This window comes from Frankliniella occidentalis, unplaced genomic scaffold, assembly GCF_000697945.3.
Source record: "Frankliniella occidentalis isolate FOCC.00 unplaced genomic scaffold, Focc_3.1 Scaffold29, whole genome shotgun sequence".
NCBI classification, from domain to species: Eukaryota; Metazoa; Arthropoda; class Insecta; order Thysanoptera; family Thripidae; genus Frankliniella; species Frankliniella occidentalis.
Window position 1 is genome coordinate 448,114 of NW_026267159.1, and position 18,728 is coordinate 466,841.

The following is an 18,728-nucleotide window of genomic DNA, read 5'->3' on the forward strand; positions in this document are numbered from 1 at the left end:
TACTTTCGAGAGGGGGTTGTATTTGGCGACTGTTGAGCTATGTTTTTCCGCAGTGATCCCGCTCTTCCTCTGCCGCCGTGTCCTCCTGTGACCCTGCTGCTGGTCTGATGGCCGCGCGTATTGATAAGCTGCGTTTCAATCAGTCACCCTCTCCCCCTCCCCTGCCCCCTCCGGCCGCCGGCCGCCACTGCTCACCTTTGATGGGCCAGGTGCCGCCCGGCCCTGGCCATTTGCGTGTCCCTAGAGCGATACACCCTAATTACTACCCCCACCCCCGTGCCTCCCACTCAACTACTTGTATGATGATGGTCAATGGGGCGAGCAGGTCTTGTGCATGTGAATGACGAAAAACCGGGCTTAAATACCGGCGGAAATTTTAATTTGTTATGTTGCTGTCGCCGAACTTCCTGATTATTGACCGACCAGTCCATTCACATAAGATGTGTGTGACTGTGCAAGCACCGAATTTTTGACTATTTGAGAAATAACTTTCAGGGCGATTTTGTTTCGAACAACGAGCGTCGGAAATTACGATGCGTGATGTGTGACGTGCGCCTCCACCGGCCCTGCGTGCATTGAGCGTCGCTTTAGCGGTCGGGTTTCAGTTTCTCGTCCTGCTTGCGACTGTCTCGCCTGTCCGTCTCCCTCCGCCGCGCACTCAGCCCCCGGCGTCGAATTACGTATTCCTGCTCGCGCGCGTTTGTCTCTCTGTTTGCTAGCGGTTCGTCAGTCGGCTCCACGGAGATTAGGCACGGACCGGGAGCGGTTTCACTTCCGTATATCGCTGGCGGTGGCGCCTGTCTGTCCTCTCCCCTGTTCGCTCACGTTTATATTTTGCAGCAGTGTTAACACGAACAGGTGCTTTACAATTAACTAAGCTTCGCTCAACATGCACAGAGTTCGTTTTTAGACAGTACCTTATTTTTGGTAAGAATGCAATCAGGGGGGAATATAGGCTTGAACTTCGGAGAACTTCGTGAACCCTGCTGAACTTCGGGAACTTCGCTGAACTGCTATCGAAGTTCTTAAACTTCGACCTGATCTAGAGTTTTCAAAGCAAAATTCTTTTTCCGTAATCTTTGTAATTAAGCCCGTAGATATCTGCTTTGAGTTAGCTGAGGACTCGTTAATAGTAAACACTCCAAATCGCTAAGTTCATCCTCAAAGATGTGCCAATTTACTTTGAACTTCAGTTAACTTCTACGATTTCTTTTAAACTTCAGGGAACTTCGACGTTTACTTTGAACTATTAAGAACTTCGACTTTTTATTGTGCTTTCCAAGCAACTTTGTCGTTTGATTTTGTGAACTCCGGTGAATTAGATAACTTCAATCGAATTTTACAAAGCGAACTCGAGTGAACTTCGGCTGAAGTTAGGCCGAAATTCTTGAACTTCGACTTCCGGTGTTAGAATTTTTGTTTTGGAGCCGGTTTCCCCTTGAATGGCAACCAAAACCTCAGGCCATTTTAGCTAGAGGAACCAGAAAGGAAAATGTCCCTAGACCGAGACGTGCTCAGCCTGCGAGGTAGGCAGCACGACGGCCCGCTCGACACTAGTGCGTGCGCATTGCCTACCCACCAGGAGATGTCCGCGCCCGCACGTTTCCCTCTTGCCTCTGGCCGCACCGACACGCCGCGTCGAAACGGGGGCAAATAAATTTACCGCTGCCCTAGGAAATTGCTTAATTTAAAGTTTTTCGAGCTCTCCTTGGTCGTTCGGGTCGGTCTGGCCGAACGGTCAGGGGCGCGAAGCAGCGGCAGCTGTGGCGGCCGGAAGCAGCGGCGGCGGGACTCCTTGAAGGCCTCCCGGTCGGAACGGCCACCCGTTGCCCATTGCACTAACCATCTCCTGATGTGATCGAAAAAGTTTGGACCCGCATTACTACGCGCCTTCTGTTTTCGCACCTTGCTGTTCCCCTGTCTCTTTCGCTGCCTCTCTCTCTCCCTCGTTTTCTGCCCTCATCCCTCTCTCTTGCTCTCACACTTACTCGCGCTCTTCTACAGTCTCCCACTTCCCCCCTCTGCCGGCTCAATTTCGAGACCAATGTTTGGCTGGGTCTCTCTCTCCTCCAGCCTCCACTACTCTCGTCGTAGCCACCGGTCTCCCGCTCGCCCCGCCCCGCCCCGCTGCTGCTGCGCGTGTTGGTTCATTTGCACGGTGATTAACCAAAGTCGTGGCCAGCAGCCGCCGTGCGGCCGGCTCCGCCCCGCCACCGCGCCCCACCCCGTCGTGGTCGGGGGGGAGTCGACACGTGTCCCAGGTTGACGTCGACATCCATCTGAGGCCCGGCCCGCCGCCGCCGCCTCCACCGCCCGGGGGTAGTGCGGGCGCGTCGTATGTCACGCCTAATCAAGATCATTCCCACACGCCACGCAGCGCCACGCCACGCCGCTAATCTGGCAATTTGTTAATTCAAGCTGAGCTGCAGGTAAAAACGCCAGCGTTGTGCTCAGCGCCCGTGTTCGCCACGCCTCCTCCCGTCCCCCGCTCTGCGCTGCGCCCTATTTGTCTGCCCTTCCCCGCTTCCCTCACCTCTTTGCCTATAAATTAAATAAAAGGATCGTGCTCTGTAATTATTACTTTTGTCACTTGAGCAGCGCTCGGGTCCTCGAGCCGCAACAGCGGGCTGCTGGTGACGAGTTTCAGTTCGCGGGAGCCCTGCTCTGTTTTTGCGCTCGGCTGTCCGCTCCGCGCGGCCCGGCCTGGAGGATCGGCAGTGGACGTGCCACTTTGGAGTGATCATTTGATCCCCGGCGGCCCCGCCCTCGGAGCACGAACTCTGGACAGTATACACAGGCGCGCCGGCGGCATGGATTTTGAGAAATGAGGGGTGGGGCTGGGGGGCTTGCCTTTGGGGGGAGGCAGAGGCCCCCCGCTGCTGTGGCGCCTGGCGCCGCTCATGACGTCCTAATGATGCTATTAATCTCGCGAGTTTGCAGCGACTGAATCCTCTGGACGAGATGATCCCCCCCAGAGCCTTTCGTGATCCACGCATCTCCCGCGCCCGGGTGGCGGACTTGCGCTGCCGCCGCCGTTACACGCGGCGAAAGTCAGAGCCGTCGGTGGCCTCGCCCCCCGCCTCCCTCGCCGATGATGGGCTGCTGGCCCCTTTAGCGCCGGGCCGCGGGCCGCCCGTTGCCTCTCACAGTCAGGAAGGGCGTATGCCCGCGACATGGTTTTGCCGGTGTGCTAGAGGGTCGAACCGATTCTCAGATCTCGTGTTGGTACTACAACAAGATGACCCCAGTTTTCTCAGATCACTCCTATTACCCGTGAATTGCATTACCCGGACTACCCTTCGATTACTTCCGGATTACCTCCGGATTACCTCCGGATTACCCCCGGACTACCCCCAGATTACCCCCGGATTACCGCTGGATTACCCTCCTTTAGCCGCGTGCTTTATTTACGGATTCCCTTCGCAGTCTTACCCTCGGATAACTCCCCACCAACTACTACTCGCGCGAGTTGTTACCATACACCTCCAGCGGTACTCTGTTAGGACTGCTGCCGCTGCCCGCCAATGCCCCGGTGGTGCTTTCTTTCCCTCCCCTTCTCTGCACGGCGCGCTGCCTGCTCCGCCTCTCCTCCTCCGCGTTCGGCGCTCGGCGCAGGAAATCACGGGAAGCAATTGAAAGCGCAGTGTTCAGGTGGAACGAGGGCGTACATCTTGCGGCTCGTGGCGTGGTGGGGCGTGGCGGGGCGTGGTGGGGCGGGGTGGGGCGGGGCCGGTCCCAACCGTCCGAGAGTGGTGTGCCGGCCAAGGCCGTGCCGCAGGAGGGCTGCGAGACGCCGATGGTCATTAACTTTTGGCGGAGGGAGGAGGAGGGGAGAAGGAAGGGATTGTCGAGTGGAGGAGGGGAAGGAGAGAGAGAGAGCTGGAGCAGTGAAGGGGGGAGTAGATGTTGTTACAAGCGCGCGGGCCAACGTACACTGTTATCTCTCAAATATAATGATTTCCAAGTGAGTTAGCTCCGTATGTTCGCCTCCCCCTCCACAGCCACACGCGGCCGCGCGCGGCGGAGGTGAGATAAGGCCGGTGTCCCCGCGGCGTGGCGGGGCGGGGCGAGGCTCACCCCGTTATTGCTCCGTAATAGCTGAGCGCCAGGAGCACGTTTTAATTGGGAAGCGCCACCTCTCTCTCTCTCCTCCATCCCCCTTACCTCTCACGCACACACTCCCACTCTACCTCCCCCACACTAAGTCCTTGTTCGCGACTCCATCCTCTCCCTCCCCTCCCCCCTCCTGGTACCCTGATGTTGACTCTCTTAATCATCCCAGGTGTATATGAGAAATGCAATCACTTTCAGTGACGCAAAAACAGTCGGCGGTGAGAGGGCGGTGGTGCGGGGTCTGCGCCGTGGGGCCTGTGAGGGGTAATTGGTGGCTGCTGCAGATGGAAACAAAACAGGCGAAAAGTGTAGTAAAAGTGTGGCGTTGTTGGCAAAAGCCCCGGCCTGGTGTGGCGGTGCTGGAAGTCGCGTCCGCCGGCTCCTCCGGGCTGGCCAGCATTATTCCCATCTCGTCCGCAGTAAATCCCTGACTGCGACTTTGAAGGGGAGGAGACGTGGTGCCGTGTGGAGCCCGGCTAGGGCCGCCAGGGCGAGGCGGGGCGGAGCTTGGCGGCCAATGTCCCCGGACATTTGTCCCGTCCTCGTCTGTCCTGCTGGTGCTCCTGCTGCTCTAAGAAACCTTTCACCTCCTGAGACTCCCCTATCATTGTCTATCCCCCCGCCGCCGCACCGCCCCATCTCTCTGCCGCCCTCTCCGTTCCTCTCTCCCCCTCTCTCTTCTGTAATTGCGCCATCAGCATGCCGCAGACGTCCGTCCACCTGCGGGCAAAGTCTCGGGTCGACAACTTGAGCCGTTGGGCCCCTTTAGCCGCCCGCCCCGCCCTGCCCCAGGCCGCTGCGCCACGCCCTCTCCGTAATCCCCGGGCCTTCTATTGCCCTCCGCGCTAAGTCCACACGCGTGCCGGGTGAGGCGAGGCAGGACCAAGGCGCCGGCCATGCGGTGCCGTGTCGGGGCCCGCGTCCGCGACGTACTTTCTGTGCCTCCTCCTGGATGTGGGAGCGCCGCCAGTATGGCGGTGAGACACCGTCTCGGCTCGCACCGACGATGAAAGTGTTCTACCCATCGACACTTTAAAGTGTGCAACTCCTAGTGAAACACTTGAACAGTTCAAGGATTCAGCATCAGCACTTTAGGTATCAGTGTGGTCGACTATTCTTGAGCCGGTACAAAAACTAAAAATATCACAAAGAATATGAGCATTATTGTTCGCAGCATATGGCTGTGGACCGTAGTGCCTTCACCCCTGCGCCCTCTTCATTTCCTAAGGTCTTCCCCCAGAGCTAATACCCCCCTCGCCTACCCCTCCCATCCCTTGGGTACGGCCGGCCAGACCAGCCTCTCCTGGGTTCGGACCGCACAGACGGGTCTTATACGGGCCCAAAGGGTCCTGCTGGCACTTGTCCAGGATATGGCGAGCAGACCCAGGGGGTGGAGAGGAGGGAGGGTGGAGGGGGCAGCTTCATCAGGGTAAAGGGTGGTGAGATGCACTTCATGAGTAGGCTTGCAGACGGCTCTCCAGCCATCCACCTTACCGTCCATCCACCTTTCCATCCATCCACCTGCCCATCGAATTTTATCGAACCTTCCATCCATCCATCCATCCATCCATCCATCCCATCCATCCTTTTATTCATATCCACAACACACACACACACTTGTCCTTATGTCCGTAACTTCTAATCCCCTACTCATCTGTATTTGACCCGTCCGTACTCTTTCCCACCGGCCTCATGACGTTCCGTAAATTAACTCAACCGCCGAACGCGTACAGGGGCGCGGCGCGGCGGGCTGGCTGCGCTGCCCGCGCGCGTACACACGCAGCGAGCGACACTTAATGAGCGAGAATATAAACAATTGCACCTGAGTTATGTTTATGTCCGCTTGATCTCGGCCGGGCGGCTTTACTGCCCGGGCCGTAAACATGCAAGCACCGCGCCAGCCGAGCCGAGCCGAGCCGACTGTCGTAACGGGGCGAAGGGTGCGCGGGGGTGTCCTCCAAATGAGCTACTCACCTTGTGTGTGTGTGTGCGTGAGTGTGTTTTTCTTTACTGTCGCAAGGCCAAGGCCAAAAGAAGTGGGGAAAATATATTAATTTTTTTTACTGGAAAATAAATGAAAGTATATACACGTCTTTCGGCTTTCGCGTCTCCTGTGCCTGTCAATGTAAATGATCGTAACTGGACACGGCCTTTCAGAATTTAAGAATTAAGCCCGAGGAGAGGCGACCACATCCCTCGCATTTTGTGCACGCACGCACACTCACAGCGCGGTCCGCCCTGCTGCTCTCGAGGTAAAGGAGAATGGCTTCAACTTGGTAGGTATATAGGTACACTCCCCCTCTCGGCCGAAGGGGGAGGGCCGGGGTATGGGCTGGGGTGGGGCCCGCGGGCGCGGTGCAGCGGAACAATAAAATAAACCACCCCACCGCAAGAACAACAAGAGTAATGAAAACAAAGGCAAACACTGCGATGGTTACTCCGCGTTCTTCTCCCCGCTCTCTGGCGCCGCCGGCAACGGACCGGGAGAGATCTATAGGTGGAGGGCTGAGAGGATGTAGTCAGCTGATCGGGTCTGGCTTCTCTGGCCCTGGACCAGACTGGACTGGGTGCGGCGCCATTTCCTGGAGAGCGCGCCTTCGCCCGCCACACCCCGCCCCGCTGATGATGATGGAGCGAACGCCCTGCATGTGTCCAGGAGGGGGGCCGCCCCGCCCCGGCTGCGCCCCAAGGCCATCATCATCTGGCGAAACATGCCCCGTTAATCTCTTTATGAGAAACTTAATACTCATTTCTGCCGGGCGGAAATGACATCCTAAATCAATCACGGAGCCGAGAGCGCCCTGCTGCGTCCTATCGCGGTGGGTGCGACAAAAACAACCTACGAAAAATTTATTTTTATCTCTTTAAAATAAAACGTGTGTATGGCGACTTTTTTTGCCTAGTCGTCGATTGAAGCGCCGCTGCTCTGCTGTTCCTGTTGCTCGCCCCGCCTCGCCCCGCCTCGCCCCGCCTCGCCCCGCCTCGCCCCGCCTCGCCCCGCCTCGCCCCACCCCGCGAGCCTGCACTGCCCCTTTTCCTGCCGCGCGATGTCCCTCGGCGTAATGGCCTCGGCCAGGCGAGCGGCCGCGGCCATGCCCAGGCCTGGCAATGTCCAGAATCACACCTCGACACACTGCCGTAAACGGGAATGATTCGGCCGAGCCACGCGACCATCAGGGTGGGGCGGGGCGTGGGCGGTGTGCGCGTGCGCGCGCGCGCCGCAAACGCTTAGCGACTGACACGCCATGCGCGTATACTACCTTGTTTGTACGCGTGGGACTTGTCTAGAGACGACACTGCCGTATAGCCTTCACGTACGGTAGGTTTTCGAAAGCAATCGTAGTAAATGTAGCTTGCAAAAACGATGCAAAAAACTGGAGAGGAGAAAAAAAGGGGGGGGCGGTTCTAAACGGGCTGCGGCTCCTGCGTGTCTTTTCGTGTAATGTTATCACATCACATCCCTTTTTAGGGGAGCAGCGGCGCCATCGCATTAATACGACTCATTGAACCGACTGTTTAGCGATCCATTGCAACCCCCCCCCCGCCCCCACTTTACCTCATAAACACACGCACACACACACTTCGACTACTGATATAAATTTAGGCAGAAGCACGGATTTGTTTACTGACTAGTAGTGGGACTTTGTGAATTGTGTGTATCGTGGTTTGAACGTTCGCGTAAATTCTAGATTTGGCGAGGATTGCATTGCTTTCCTCCCCTGCCCCCCCCCCCCTTGTTTATTTGAATGCTTCATCAGGTTGCTGTGTACTGGACGCCCTCTCTTGGGGACGTGAACCGACGTGAACTGCCTCTGGTCACCCCTGCCTATGCTCCTTGGATAACTCTATACATATTGCATTCGTCCATACATGCACGTCGCCTCTGTGTGTGAGCAGCCCCCTCTGTGTAGGTGTGTGTACAAGCTCGTGTATGTAGGAGTCGACCGTGCACCCCTGTCCACAAAAAAGAAAAGAGAAACGAATTTGCGTCGTTGGGATCTTGCGCGTGGTTGCCATGTTGCTGTTTTATGTGTGAGTTTGAGTTGCCAGCGACGCGGCGACTCACATAACAATGAGCGCGATCATCCCGGTGCGAGGACGCGAGGGTGGCAGAACAGTTTTGATGCGATAAAATTTAATTACAAGCAGCTTGTCCTTGACGCGTCCCCCGTGTCGGCAGCGCAGTGGCGGGTCCCAGGGGGCCCGTGTCCGTGCGAGTGTGCGCGCCGGGCCGGGCTGGGCCGGGCTCAACCCCGGCAGACTTACACCCCAAAGGCGTATAACAGGGGGATGGTGCGTCAAGTTTCAAAGTCGAGAGGCAAAATGGAACTAACTGTTGATGCGGACACGCTCAGATAGCATTGTATGCAGAATTCACTCCTTTGCTACAATTGTTGTGATGAGCTTCTTCACTAGATTCCTCCCAGGACGTAAGTACTTACGTGCAATTAAATCTACCATTAAAACTGTAGTTCATATGCGTTATGTCCCTGTGGGATTTATCTAACGTATAGTCACAGGTGTTGTGTTTTCAAACGTCCCCAAACGTGCTAACTTATTTGTTTACCTTTTTTGTCAGTGTCGGTGGGAGGGCAGGCGCCATGCATTATGCATGACTCCAGATTGGCCGGAGCGCATCCCGGTGCATCCTTATTCAGCTCCGCGGCCTCCTCCGGGGACCCCGCGGTGTGGGCCGCGCGGCGGAGGCGCGGCGGTGGCAGCGCTTCAGGTGTGGAGATTTCCAGCCAGGGGCCGCGAGCCAAGCACTGAGCCCCACCCGCCCTGCGCTGCACCACGCCCTACGCTGCACCGACGCCATGTCCCGCCAACTGGTTGTGCGGGGTGGGACTTGCTGGCAGCAGGGGAAGTAAAGTTGCGCACCCTCAAATAAAATCTTTTCCGTTTCACTTAAATTTTTGAGGGGAGGAATCATGAAATCTTTGAGAGTGTAGGGAAAATGTAATTAAAGTATCATTGAGAAAGCAACGCATATAATTGACGTTAGTTCTCCTTGACGAAACTATTGTCAACGTGCGGGGAGGGAGAGAGTGAGAGGCGAGAGCCGCAGAGATCGAGCTTGGAAGAATGAAAGAGAGCCAGCAGCGGAAGCTGGAGCAGGGGCCTTGACGCCTCCCCGCGTGGGCCGGCCGTCCCCTCCGGGCGTCCCTCAAGGCTACCACCATATCAATTGTGAATGAGTGGACGGGGCGGGGCGGCTCGGCGCCGTCTGACAATCACATGGCACCTGCGGCGTGCAGTGGGGCCAGGTCCTGGAGCCTCCAGGCTGGAGGGCGGCGGAGCAGCAGCAGCCCTTCGTGCGATTACCCTCTCAGTGCGCCCCTCCCCGCCCTTGGCATTGGCTAAATAAAGAATACCGCCCGTCTGACTGTCGGCGTGTCAAGGGCGCCAGTAAAGACGCAGTCAAACATTGTGTCTTGTTTTTCGATTATTTCTTTTGCTTTTTCAGGTAAAAATGTGTTTTTGTATGTAAATAAGTGTTGAAAGTATCTCTGTGAGCATGTTAATGAGTATGTGTAAAGTATGCATGTAAGTATGTAAATAAGTGTATAAAGTAGCTATGTAAATATATAAATAAGTATATGTAAGTATATACATACGTTTGCAGGGGATGGCTGTGGATTTCCACTTCACTTCTGTCCGCTCCGTTTTTCCGTGACGCATGTGCTGCGCTCTTTTCGGTAGTCTTACAGCGTCCCGTGGTCATTGGGGACGATGGCCGCTGAAATAGAAGCGCCTGAGAGGCCGGCCGCAGTTTGGCGCTCGCTGCGCCCCGCTCGGCTGAGATTCAGGTCGCACTCGCTCCGGGCAGGGTATGGCGGTGGGCACGGCCTCCAGGCCAGGATAACAAAAAACAATCCGGGCGTTATCCTCGGATGGGAGTTGAGGAAGTGCGGCCCAACTACCTTAAATTCCAACGATGTGCGAATGCCGGCGAATGCCCCTTTTATGCCCTCCCCGTCCACCCCCTTCCCCTTTCTTGGCCGCGCCGCAAACTTCCTCCACTCACGTGTCCTCCCCTTCTCCCCGCTCTCCCCTCACGTCTTCTCTCCCCCCTCTCCCCAACCTCTCTCCTCACGAGACGCCGGCGCTGCGCGATATAGCGCGAGATAGGACACCGCGCAGCGAAGATTAAGGTACTGAGAAGGAAAGGAAATGTGCTTTCTTTTCTTTATCATTTTAGTTACCTGGTTCTTGGACGGTTTTCAATATGGTACCCTCCTTCCCTACACGTCTGATACAGAGTGTCACGTGAATCCACTTTCCGACCCCGCCTCCGTTTTCTATCAAGTTTTTTTTCGCCCGCACATGGGGATGCCCCTGCTGCCCGTCCGCTCTCAGCGCACATTTCTTCGTCCTGCTCCCCTCGCCCCCCCCTCTCTCTCTGGCCCCTTTCTCCCCCAGTCCGCTTCCGCAGCGATGAGTTTCTCACACTCATATTGTCGCACTTTTAATAAAAAGGAAGTGAATTCAGGCGGCATTGTCTCGCGCCGCAGCAGCTGGAGCTCTTAGGCCTACTCGAGCCCCTTCGTCTGGGTACTCTGCGAAAAAGGCAAAAACGACGAACGGTATGAGGTGGCTCGAATTCAGGCTATAGAGTTGTAGAAAAAACGTATACTTTTTCCCAAAGAGATTCGGGCCAATTTGATTTGGAAATTTGTCGATGTCGTCGAGTTTTCAGGGTGCGGAGGGAAATGAAATTAATGGCAACAAACTTTTTATTCTTTGGTACGGTCGTGGCTACGGGCCGCCACGTCCACCTCCTCACTTTCACTTACATCTCCCAAATGCTGGAGTGAGCAAAGTAATTCGTCTCCCTGACGCCGGGCAGCGATAAGACGCGAGCCCCTTGCGTCTTTATTTCTCTCTCCCACTCGCTCTTCCTCTCTCTGCTTGTCCCCTTCCTATCAGATGAGGCCCACGGCCCGCACGAGTCCTGGCACCGCCGTCTTGGAGCTGCTTTCCTAGAGCGGTTGTCAAGGAGCTACTGTTCTGGAGCGGTTGTCCAGGAGCTGCCTGGAGGATTCAATAAGTACAGGTGGTTTATGCGGTTCCGGCCGGGTCGGCGCTTGTTCGTTCTTCGCCTGCCAAGGGCCCGACATCAACAATTTTAATTTACGGCTCGCAATTTAACGCTAACGCAAAATTGAGCGGGATAAAATGCAAAAGGATATAATGGCAGGGATGAAGATGAAAGCTTGTCGGCCGTTGCCTTTTGTAGCGACCGACTCTCCACTACGCTGCTCTGTCCGACCGATTCCATCTGTTTTGCCGCTGACCGCCGCCGCCGCTTCGCCGGCCCTCCAAGTTTGTTCGGTCGAGCGCGGGCGATAGCGCTGGCCGCTCATTTCCGGTCGCAGGATTATCAGTTTCTCTCTCGATCCTCGCTCTGCAGTCCGACCCGGCGGCAGTCCAGTTCGAGGGGTCTCCAACTCATCCTAGCTGTGTACGGAGTATTATGGTATTATGGCCAATTATGGCACTTATTTAGGCAAATTATGACATATTATGTGCTATAATGAAGTATTATAGACTATTATGGGGTATTATGAGGTATTAAGTGGGTATTTTGGGGTATTATGTCCAATATTATGGGGTATTATGAGATATTATGAAGGTATTATGGGTCCCGTGTACTGAGTATTATGCGAGTTGGAGACCCCTCGGTCCAGTTAATGGAAAAGAGGAAGCAAGGTTGTGTGTGTGTGAGAGAGAGAAAGAGAAAGAGAGAGAGAGAGAGAAGGTATCGCAAGGCATATAGACAGGCGGTGGTGTGCCCCTGACTCACGTAGTGTTCTCTTCATTTCCAGCCCCCCCTGGCCACTTCCGGTGTCACTTCCGCGCTGGCGCTGGCCGGCCCGCAACGAGTTCTTCCAATCAGGTGGCTTATCTCTGACGCCGCTCCGACCCTGCTCATCGGCAAGTGACTGCTCCGGGTGACTATGGCGCTCCGAGCGGTGAGTACCACACCTTTCCACCCTTTACTTCCGATCGCGGGGGCCCAGCCGCGCTGCAGTGGTAGGATTTACTCCAACTTCCGTGATGCCCCGCCAGACGCTGAAAGTTTCATCGTCTCGATGAGATGCGCCACACTGCACTGCAGTAGACGGATTTGTCCGTGAAAGTTTTGCCGCCGGAATCACCATTGTCAGTGTCCGCGTCCCGTTTACCGGACTCGGGCGGAAAGGGATGACGAGTCTGGAGAAAAAGGACTTAACGTTGTGCTGCCTGTATACATTTATATTTCGCTTAGTTCACAATAATGACGCAGTGAGCTTTCCCTTTAAATGCCCTCTCTCCCCTCTTCGTTTCTTTCGTTTTTGCTGAATATTGTATGGTAGAACTTACGCGTACTATTCGACAGTGGCGTGCACTAAATACTATAATAGTTTCATTTTCGTGTGTGTGGGGAGTCTCTGAGGCTCAGTGTGGCACCGCGAGTTCACTGCTAGCGTTACGCTCTCGCGCCATTGGCCCTGTCACGTGCACCACTACTTGTGGTCGGCACATACACCTCTCACGTGCACGCTTGATGCACGTGCGGTGCGAACGAGTCGGTCACGTGCGGGGCCGCCACGCGCCGCCACTCTGCGCCCTCGACAAGGTGCTGGATACCATGCAAATGAGGTGTCTGTTTTGTTTGTTATTTCGCCCTTCCCTTAAAAAAAAAGCAGAAAAAAAATCATGTATTTTCATAGATAAAACTTTTTTTTGCTCGTGTCGTGGGAAGCGGCCCCGCTTTGCTGCAGTGCAGCGGGGGGTTTTGCCTTTCCCGCCCCGACCACCCCGCTCTGGGAAATAAACTCTGGGCAAAGTTGACAATACGATCGCCCGTCCGAGCCGGCGGGTGGTGTGGGGTAGAACGGGGCGGGCCGAGAGTTGCCGCTTGGCGAAGCTATGCTGCTGCTGCACTGTCCCTCGGGTAGCGCCATCGGTATGAAGTTGGAGCACGGGTCTCGAGGGGGTGGAGGAGAAGGGGGGAGGGGGGGTAGGCTGAACGCTCTTAGGCCCCACTCCCCGCCTCCCTCCCCTCTTTCGTCCATAGGGACGCTCCATCCTCCGACCGGCACACACACGTCAACGGAACCGCGAAATGCTCTCAACCGTGTGTGCCTATCTGACCGCGCCACGCCGCGCGCTTTGCCAAAGGTTTGCTAATACTTGATCTAATGTTCATTTTTTCCTGCGAGTGATTAAATGAGAGGGATTCATTGCGCTTTTTGCTCACGAATCTTTTCTCCCTGTTCCTGAATATTAGCAGCCATCTCGACAGGCTCTGCAGTTGCACTCTGAAAATCCAACTCTCCTTGTGTGTGTGTGTGTGTGTGTGTGTAATGCATACTAGCTGTTGGATTTTCGAGTATGCTGTCTCCGCAGTCTCGTCGTCGTCGCCAAAGCAGCTCCCCCGTTCCTTTCAACCCAGCCCCAGCCCTCCCTTCCCGCCGCAAAATAGTTTTGGCGACCAGTTCCGCTCACCTTTCCTTTCATCGCGGTGAACAAGTCAGCAGCGCCAAAGTTGTGCTCTGCCGCTGGGCTCTGGGCGTGGCTGGCGTGGCGGAGCGGCGGGGTGCTCATTGCCGCCGAGACGTCAGCGAATTTCACAAGGTAAGCGAAAACATTATTCTGCAGCGGGGGGAAAGTTGTGTCCTGGAAGACGTATACACCGGCGTGACGCATCGGGCCCCCGAGACCCTCCTGCTGAGACGGTGGAGAGGAGAGGGAGGGGGGGACGTGTCGAAACGTGGAGGATGTGCTGTGCAGGAGAAACGGGCCGGGAACGTGCAGAAAAATCTTTACGGAGAGGCGCACGGGCGTCGTCTGCTTGATGTGTCAATTTCTTTAGCGAGAAAACTGGGATCTGGCGGGAGGGAGACGCACGGCTGCTGTAGGCAGGGCAGGGCCAGGAGGGCGCCTGTCCAGCGGTAATCTGGCGCTCATCGAGAGCACGCCCGTGATGCGCCCGTGATGGATTCTCTCTCCCTCCTCCCCACGGTCCCCTTCTTCCTGCTCGCACGAGAGATGGTCCGGCCTGCTGCGAGCCCCTGTATCAGTGGCGCTTATTGCCCGGCCCCCGCTAGAGCGTGAGAGAGACGGGCGTGCGAGAAAACGAGAGGTGGCGATCGGTCGAGGCGATACGAGGTGACGAATGGTTGCGGCCTTGCGCCGCGAAAATTGCAGTTTAAAGCGCGTCGTGTGTGCGGGTCACGCGCGTGTGCGTATCTCTGCCACATTCGGATATTGGCGAAACCTGTTTGACGCGCTTTCGATTTTTCACGCCGAAATTGAGGATAATTTTTCCCGCGTGTAAACCCCACGGCCCCCCGGCTGGGTCGCAGATTGTATGGGGGCGGGCTGCACTGGGGGGCACACCGCGATCGCGATTATTGTTTTTGCAGGACAAACGGCATCCGACCGCCACCGCGGGGGAAGGGCAGAGAGGGCGTCAAAAGTAACTGCACTGCCTTTATCCCCCGGCGGGGCGGGGCGGGGCGAGGCGGGGCGGTGGCCGCTGGCGTGCGCGCGCGCCTGGTTCGGCTTTGATAACCCATTCATTGCGCACGGACAGCCTCCAATGGGCCGCCCCCTCCCCCCGCTATTGTCGCGTGGCGGGGCGTGGCGGGGCGTGGCGGGGCGTGGCGGCCGCGGTGAGCCCCCGGTGGGGCAGGCGGGGCCGGCGTGGCCCCCGCACGCTGTGCCCCTATCAGGGCGCCCCCATGCACCGGCGCGCGCTTATCTCCCGGAGGACGCGCCCCGGACGCCGTCCCCCCTTCCGCGTTTGTCTGATAACAATTAGCCCCCCGTACCCGCCGTGCGCGCGCGCTCCGCACCTGAGCCGCGCATTGTGTCCATCGTGACCACGGCCATGGATGGGGTTCCTGCAGACGCGGGGGCGGAGTGTGCACGGGACTTTGGCTCTGGAGGAGAGCAAGGCTGCGACAGCGAATAAATGAGTAATTGATGTGTGGCACGGCCGCACGGAGAGAAAAGTTCCGGCCAGACAACAAAACTGAGTTTGGATTGTGCCTTTTACCAGTACACGTAATCAGTTTTGGTGTCACACCGAAACCTTTAGACTCTGCACCAGAACCTTTGGACTCTGCACCAGAACCTTTGGTGACCACGCATGTAAAAGTTTGGATAGTGCTTTTCAATCAATTTTGTCCAAACTTTTGGGTGTACGGCCCGAACTTTTCTCTCCGTGCGCCTCGTGCGTGTTACCGGGTTCATTGCCAAACCTACGCCTGAATGGAAAAAAAAGCTGATCAAAACCAACAACAACGTGAATGTTCGCGTTGTCTTGAAAGCCTCCTCTGGGTGTCCAAAGGTGGATTAAGTCTCTTGTTAAGAATCCCTCCTCCGAGCTTTTTCTTTTCGTCTTCCTCACTAGACTAGAACCAGTTCAAGAAGTATAACTAAAAAAAATTATCAGAGTAAACCTGAGCCTCAGGTCCAGCCGCGGTTAGGTTAATGAAGTTGAGGGTGTCCCATTCAAGGTGGGACGCCATAAGTTTAAATCAAAGACCACCTCTCTCTGCTGCGGGTGCGGCTAGGCTGTTGGGTGAGCTTGGCTCTTGGCTCTACATTTCATCCCTAGCTCTCCAACTCGCCCTATTCGCGTCGTTTCAAACTCTGCTGAGTTCAGAAACTGAGCCAGAGATACAAATTCCAGTTGTCCGTCATAGGAGAGCGTTATGGCTTCACTGGTGCGTAAATCCCGCCTTGGATGATACATACCCTGTAAATACCCAGGTAAATGAGGGTTATATATGCTTCATATATAATTATATATGTTCTGTATATGGTAATATATGTCCTTATATATGACCACATATATGACCATATATTACTATATATGGATTATATATGCTTGTATATGGGCCTATATATTACCATATATCCATATATCACCATATATGTTTCGATTATATCGAAACATATATGGTGATATATGGCCCCATATATGGTAATATATAAGCCCATATACAAGCATATATGATCATATATGACCATATACAACCATATATGTGGGCATATATGTCGTCAAATATAAAGCATATATCGCTATATATGATCATATACAAATCATATATGGCCATATACAACCCCATTTACCTGGGTAATTTTGTATTTTACCATGTAACATGCGCGGCGCGCGGCAGGGGCCTGTAACACAACGAAAACATAGTTAACATAGTCATAGAGAGTAACATTGCATGTTAGGGATTATCTAGAAAGTATGACCATGATTTGCCGTTACAAACCTATTGCTTCCATGTTCAGCTATTCCATACTCTCTTGTCGCCTGATGGGTAGGCACAATCTTGCCTGCAGTGCAAGCGTGTACAGCGGGATGGCCTACCCTGATTCTCGCAGGCGCCAAGGTCCTGTCATTTGCCGAATGAATCCGGGAGAAATGAACTACTTTTTGGACCATCCCTTACATTAAGACCGATAACTCGAATAAGAACTCGCCTAAGGCTCGTTACGTTTCGTAACTATTACGAGACATGTATGTCGTTACCGCCAAAAACTCCTTTCGGAACTAAATAAAATAGAAAATGTGCTACCTTATTCTAGGCAAAACCTGTAAAATTACAGCATTTTAAACTTTTGTTATGTTCTGAAAGTATCAGTACGGGAACGTGTCGGTGTAGTAAAGTTACGTTACAGATAACGTCATACCTGCTACGACAATAACGTAAACGTAAATTCCCACGCCATTTTCATCATGATTCGTGGACCGTTGGACAGTAAAATATAGGAAATACTACAATTTCGCCATCCACTTTAGCCTGGACAACAACAAGGGAATTCGGAGAGGGATGCGGGAGGAAGAGAGACATGGCTTTCCGCGTTCGGGTCTGCTGCTTCGCCCCCTCGCACTTACAGGACGGCGAGCCTTGTTGCGGTGCGTGTGGTCGCCGTTTGTGTCGGGACACGGCGCTAAGACGACAATTAAGAAAAGATATGTCTGTCCCTGGCGCGCGCCCCGCCCCGCCCCGCGGACGGGCAGGGCAGGCGTTCCCTCCCCTCGAGCAGCCACACCAGTGCGAGTGATCGAGCGAGGGGCGGGGCGGCGCGGCTTAGCGCGGGCCCTGATTAGGGAGGCTCGGCTGATTATCCACGTCGGGCCGGCAGCACGCGTGTCCTTCTAAACGCCGCGCATGTCGACGAGCAGGGTTTACAGTAGGGACTATACTTTGCGACATTTACGGACACTCGCGCTTCAAGCGTAGGTTTCACTTATTGCATGTTTTTTTGCGGTGGGGTTTTCAATGATTGTTTTCTTACATTTTCCCTGCGCGAATTATTTTCGCGGGTCGGCGGCGCGGTGTGCTCGCGCCCCGTGTGGCTCTCTCCTCGAGCGTTTGGCGCGAATATTTACGAGCGGATTGTGTCGCCGCCCGGCTCAGCTCGGCGTTACGCACGGCTGGAGGAGAGCAGGAGGACGCATCACGGCGTGGTGGTGTGCAAGCCTCTCTGCTACGTTTTGGCGACGACGAAAATGATTTAGCTGGGGGTGGGAGGAAAAAAAAGACACTCCTCTTGTCTCGTCGTCGTCGTCGAGCCGTTTTGTGATCGCGCGAGCATGTCTTATGTAATTGGACTGGGGGCTGCTGCCGGCGCGGGCTGCCACTCTTTATTTGAAATGAAACTCTTCTTCCTTCCGCGTCCTAGGAGCTCCTGAGCGCGCACTCTGTACGGGGCGTGGCGTGGCCGGGTGGGGCGGGGTGGGCCTAGAGGGAGGCAGTGTCGGCTCGCGCCTGCTTTTACTACCCACACCCCCCTGATTGCAGACACCGCCGCCTCCACCCCTCCCTTCCTCCGCACCCCCCCCCCCCCCCCCTCCTTACTCCTGGCCAATCAGCGTAATGTGCGCCTGGTGGACGCTAGTAAAGGGGGCGGCCGGGGGCATCTTGCCGCTCCCTTATCGCCCTCGTCATCGCCCGGCGCGGCCGCTTCGCCCACGTCGTTCGCCCACATGGACATAGAGCGAGAGAGTGAGAGAGAGAGCGTTTTGGGTGGTGAGCCAAAGCCACCCCCTTCCCCTTTGCACTTAACGAGCGGGTGCGTGTGCCCGTCTCCGCAGTCAGGTTGGCTGAAAACCCGAGTTGAAGCGTAGAAGAAGAAGAAGTGGGAAAGCGTGGATAGAGGGGAAGCGAGTGCTGCCCGTGACGGAGTGTCGATTGTCCGCTGCAGTGCGCGGGGATGCTCTTTTGTTGGGACGCGCCCCGCCCCCGCCCCGCCCCCGCCCCGCCACCGACGCGGGCGTTGTGACTAAGTAATTGTTGACGGCGCCGTGTGACAGTTCCATCAGATATGGGGAGGGAGGAAGAGGACGACGACGCGGAAATGCCATCCTGGGAGCCCGTCATGGAATGACAGCGGTGCGCGAATAGATGTCTCTCTGTGTGTGTTTGTGTTTGTGTGCGTGTTTTTTGTGTGAAAGTGTGCGTACGCGTTCTTTAGGCCTGGCTGTAGGGAAATTACTTCACATCCCGGCGTTTTAGAAACGTTTCGTTCCTGCCGACAGACGAGCTGACAGCTATGGTCTCGAGAGTGTGAATGTGCGTTTGTCTGAGGTGGGAGGGGGG

General features: G+C 55.5%; 1 protein-coding gene across 1 annotated transcript in view; it reads left to right on the forward strand.

The window, feature by feature from the left end:
• Positions 1-18,728, forward strand: part of LOC113202107 (protein sax-3-like) — a 125,011-nt gene that overhangs the window by 14,596 nt on the left and 91,687 nt on the right. Inside the window, exon 2 of the mRNA XM_052265686.1 lies at positions 11,943-12,089. The gene's annotated coding sequence lies outside the window, so the exon portion shown is untranslated. The remainder of the gene's footprint in view (positions 1-11,942; positions 12,090-18,728) is intronic.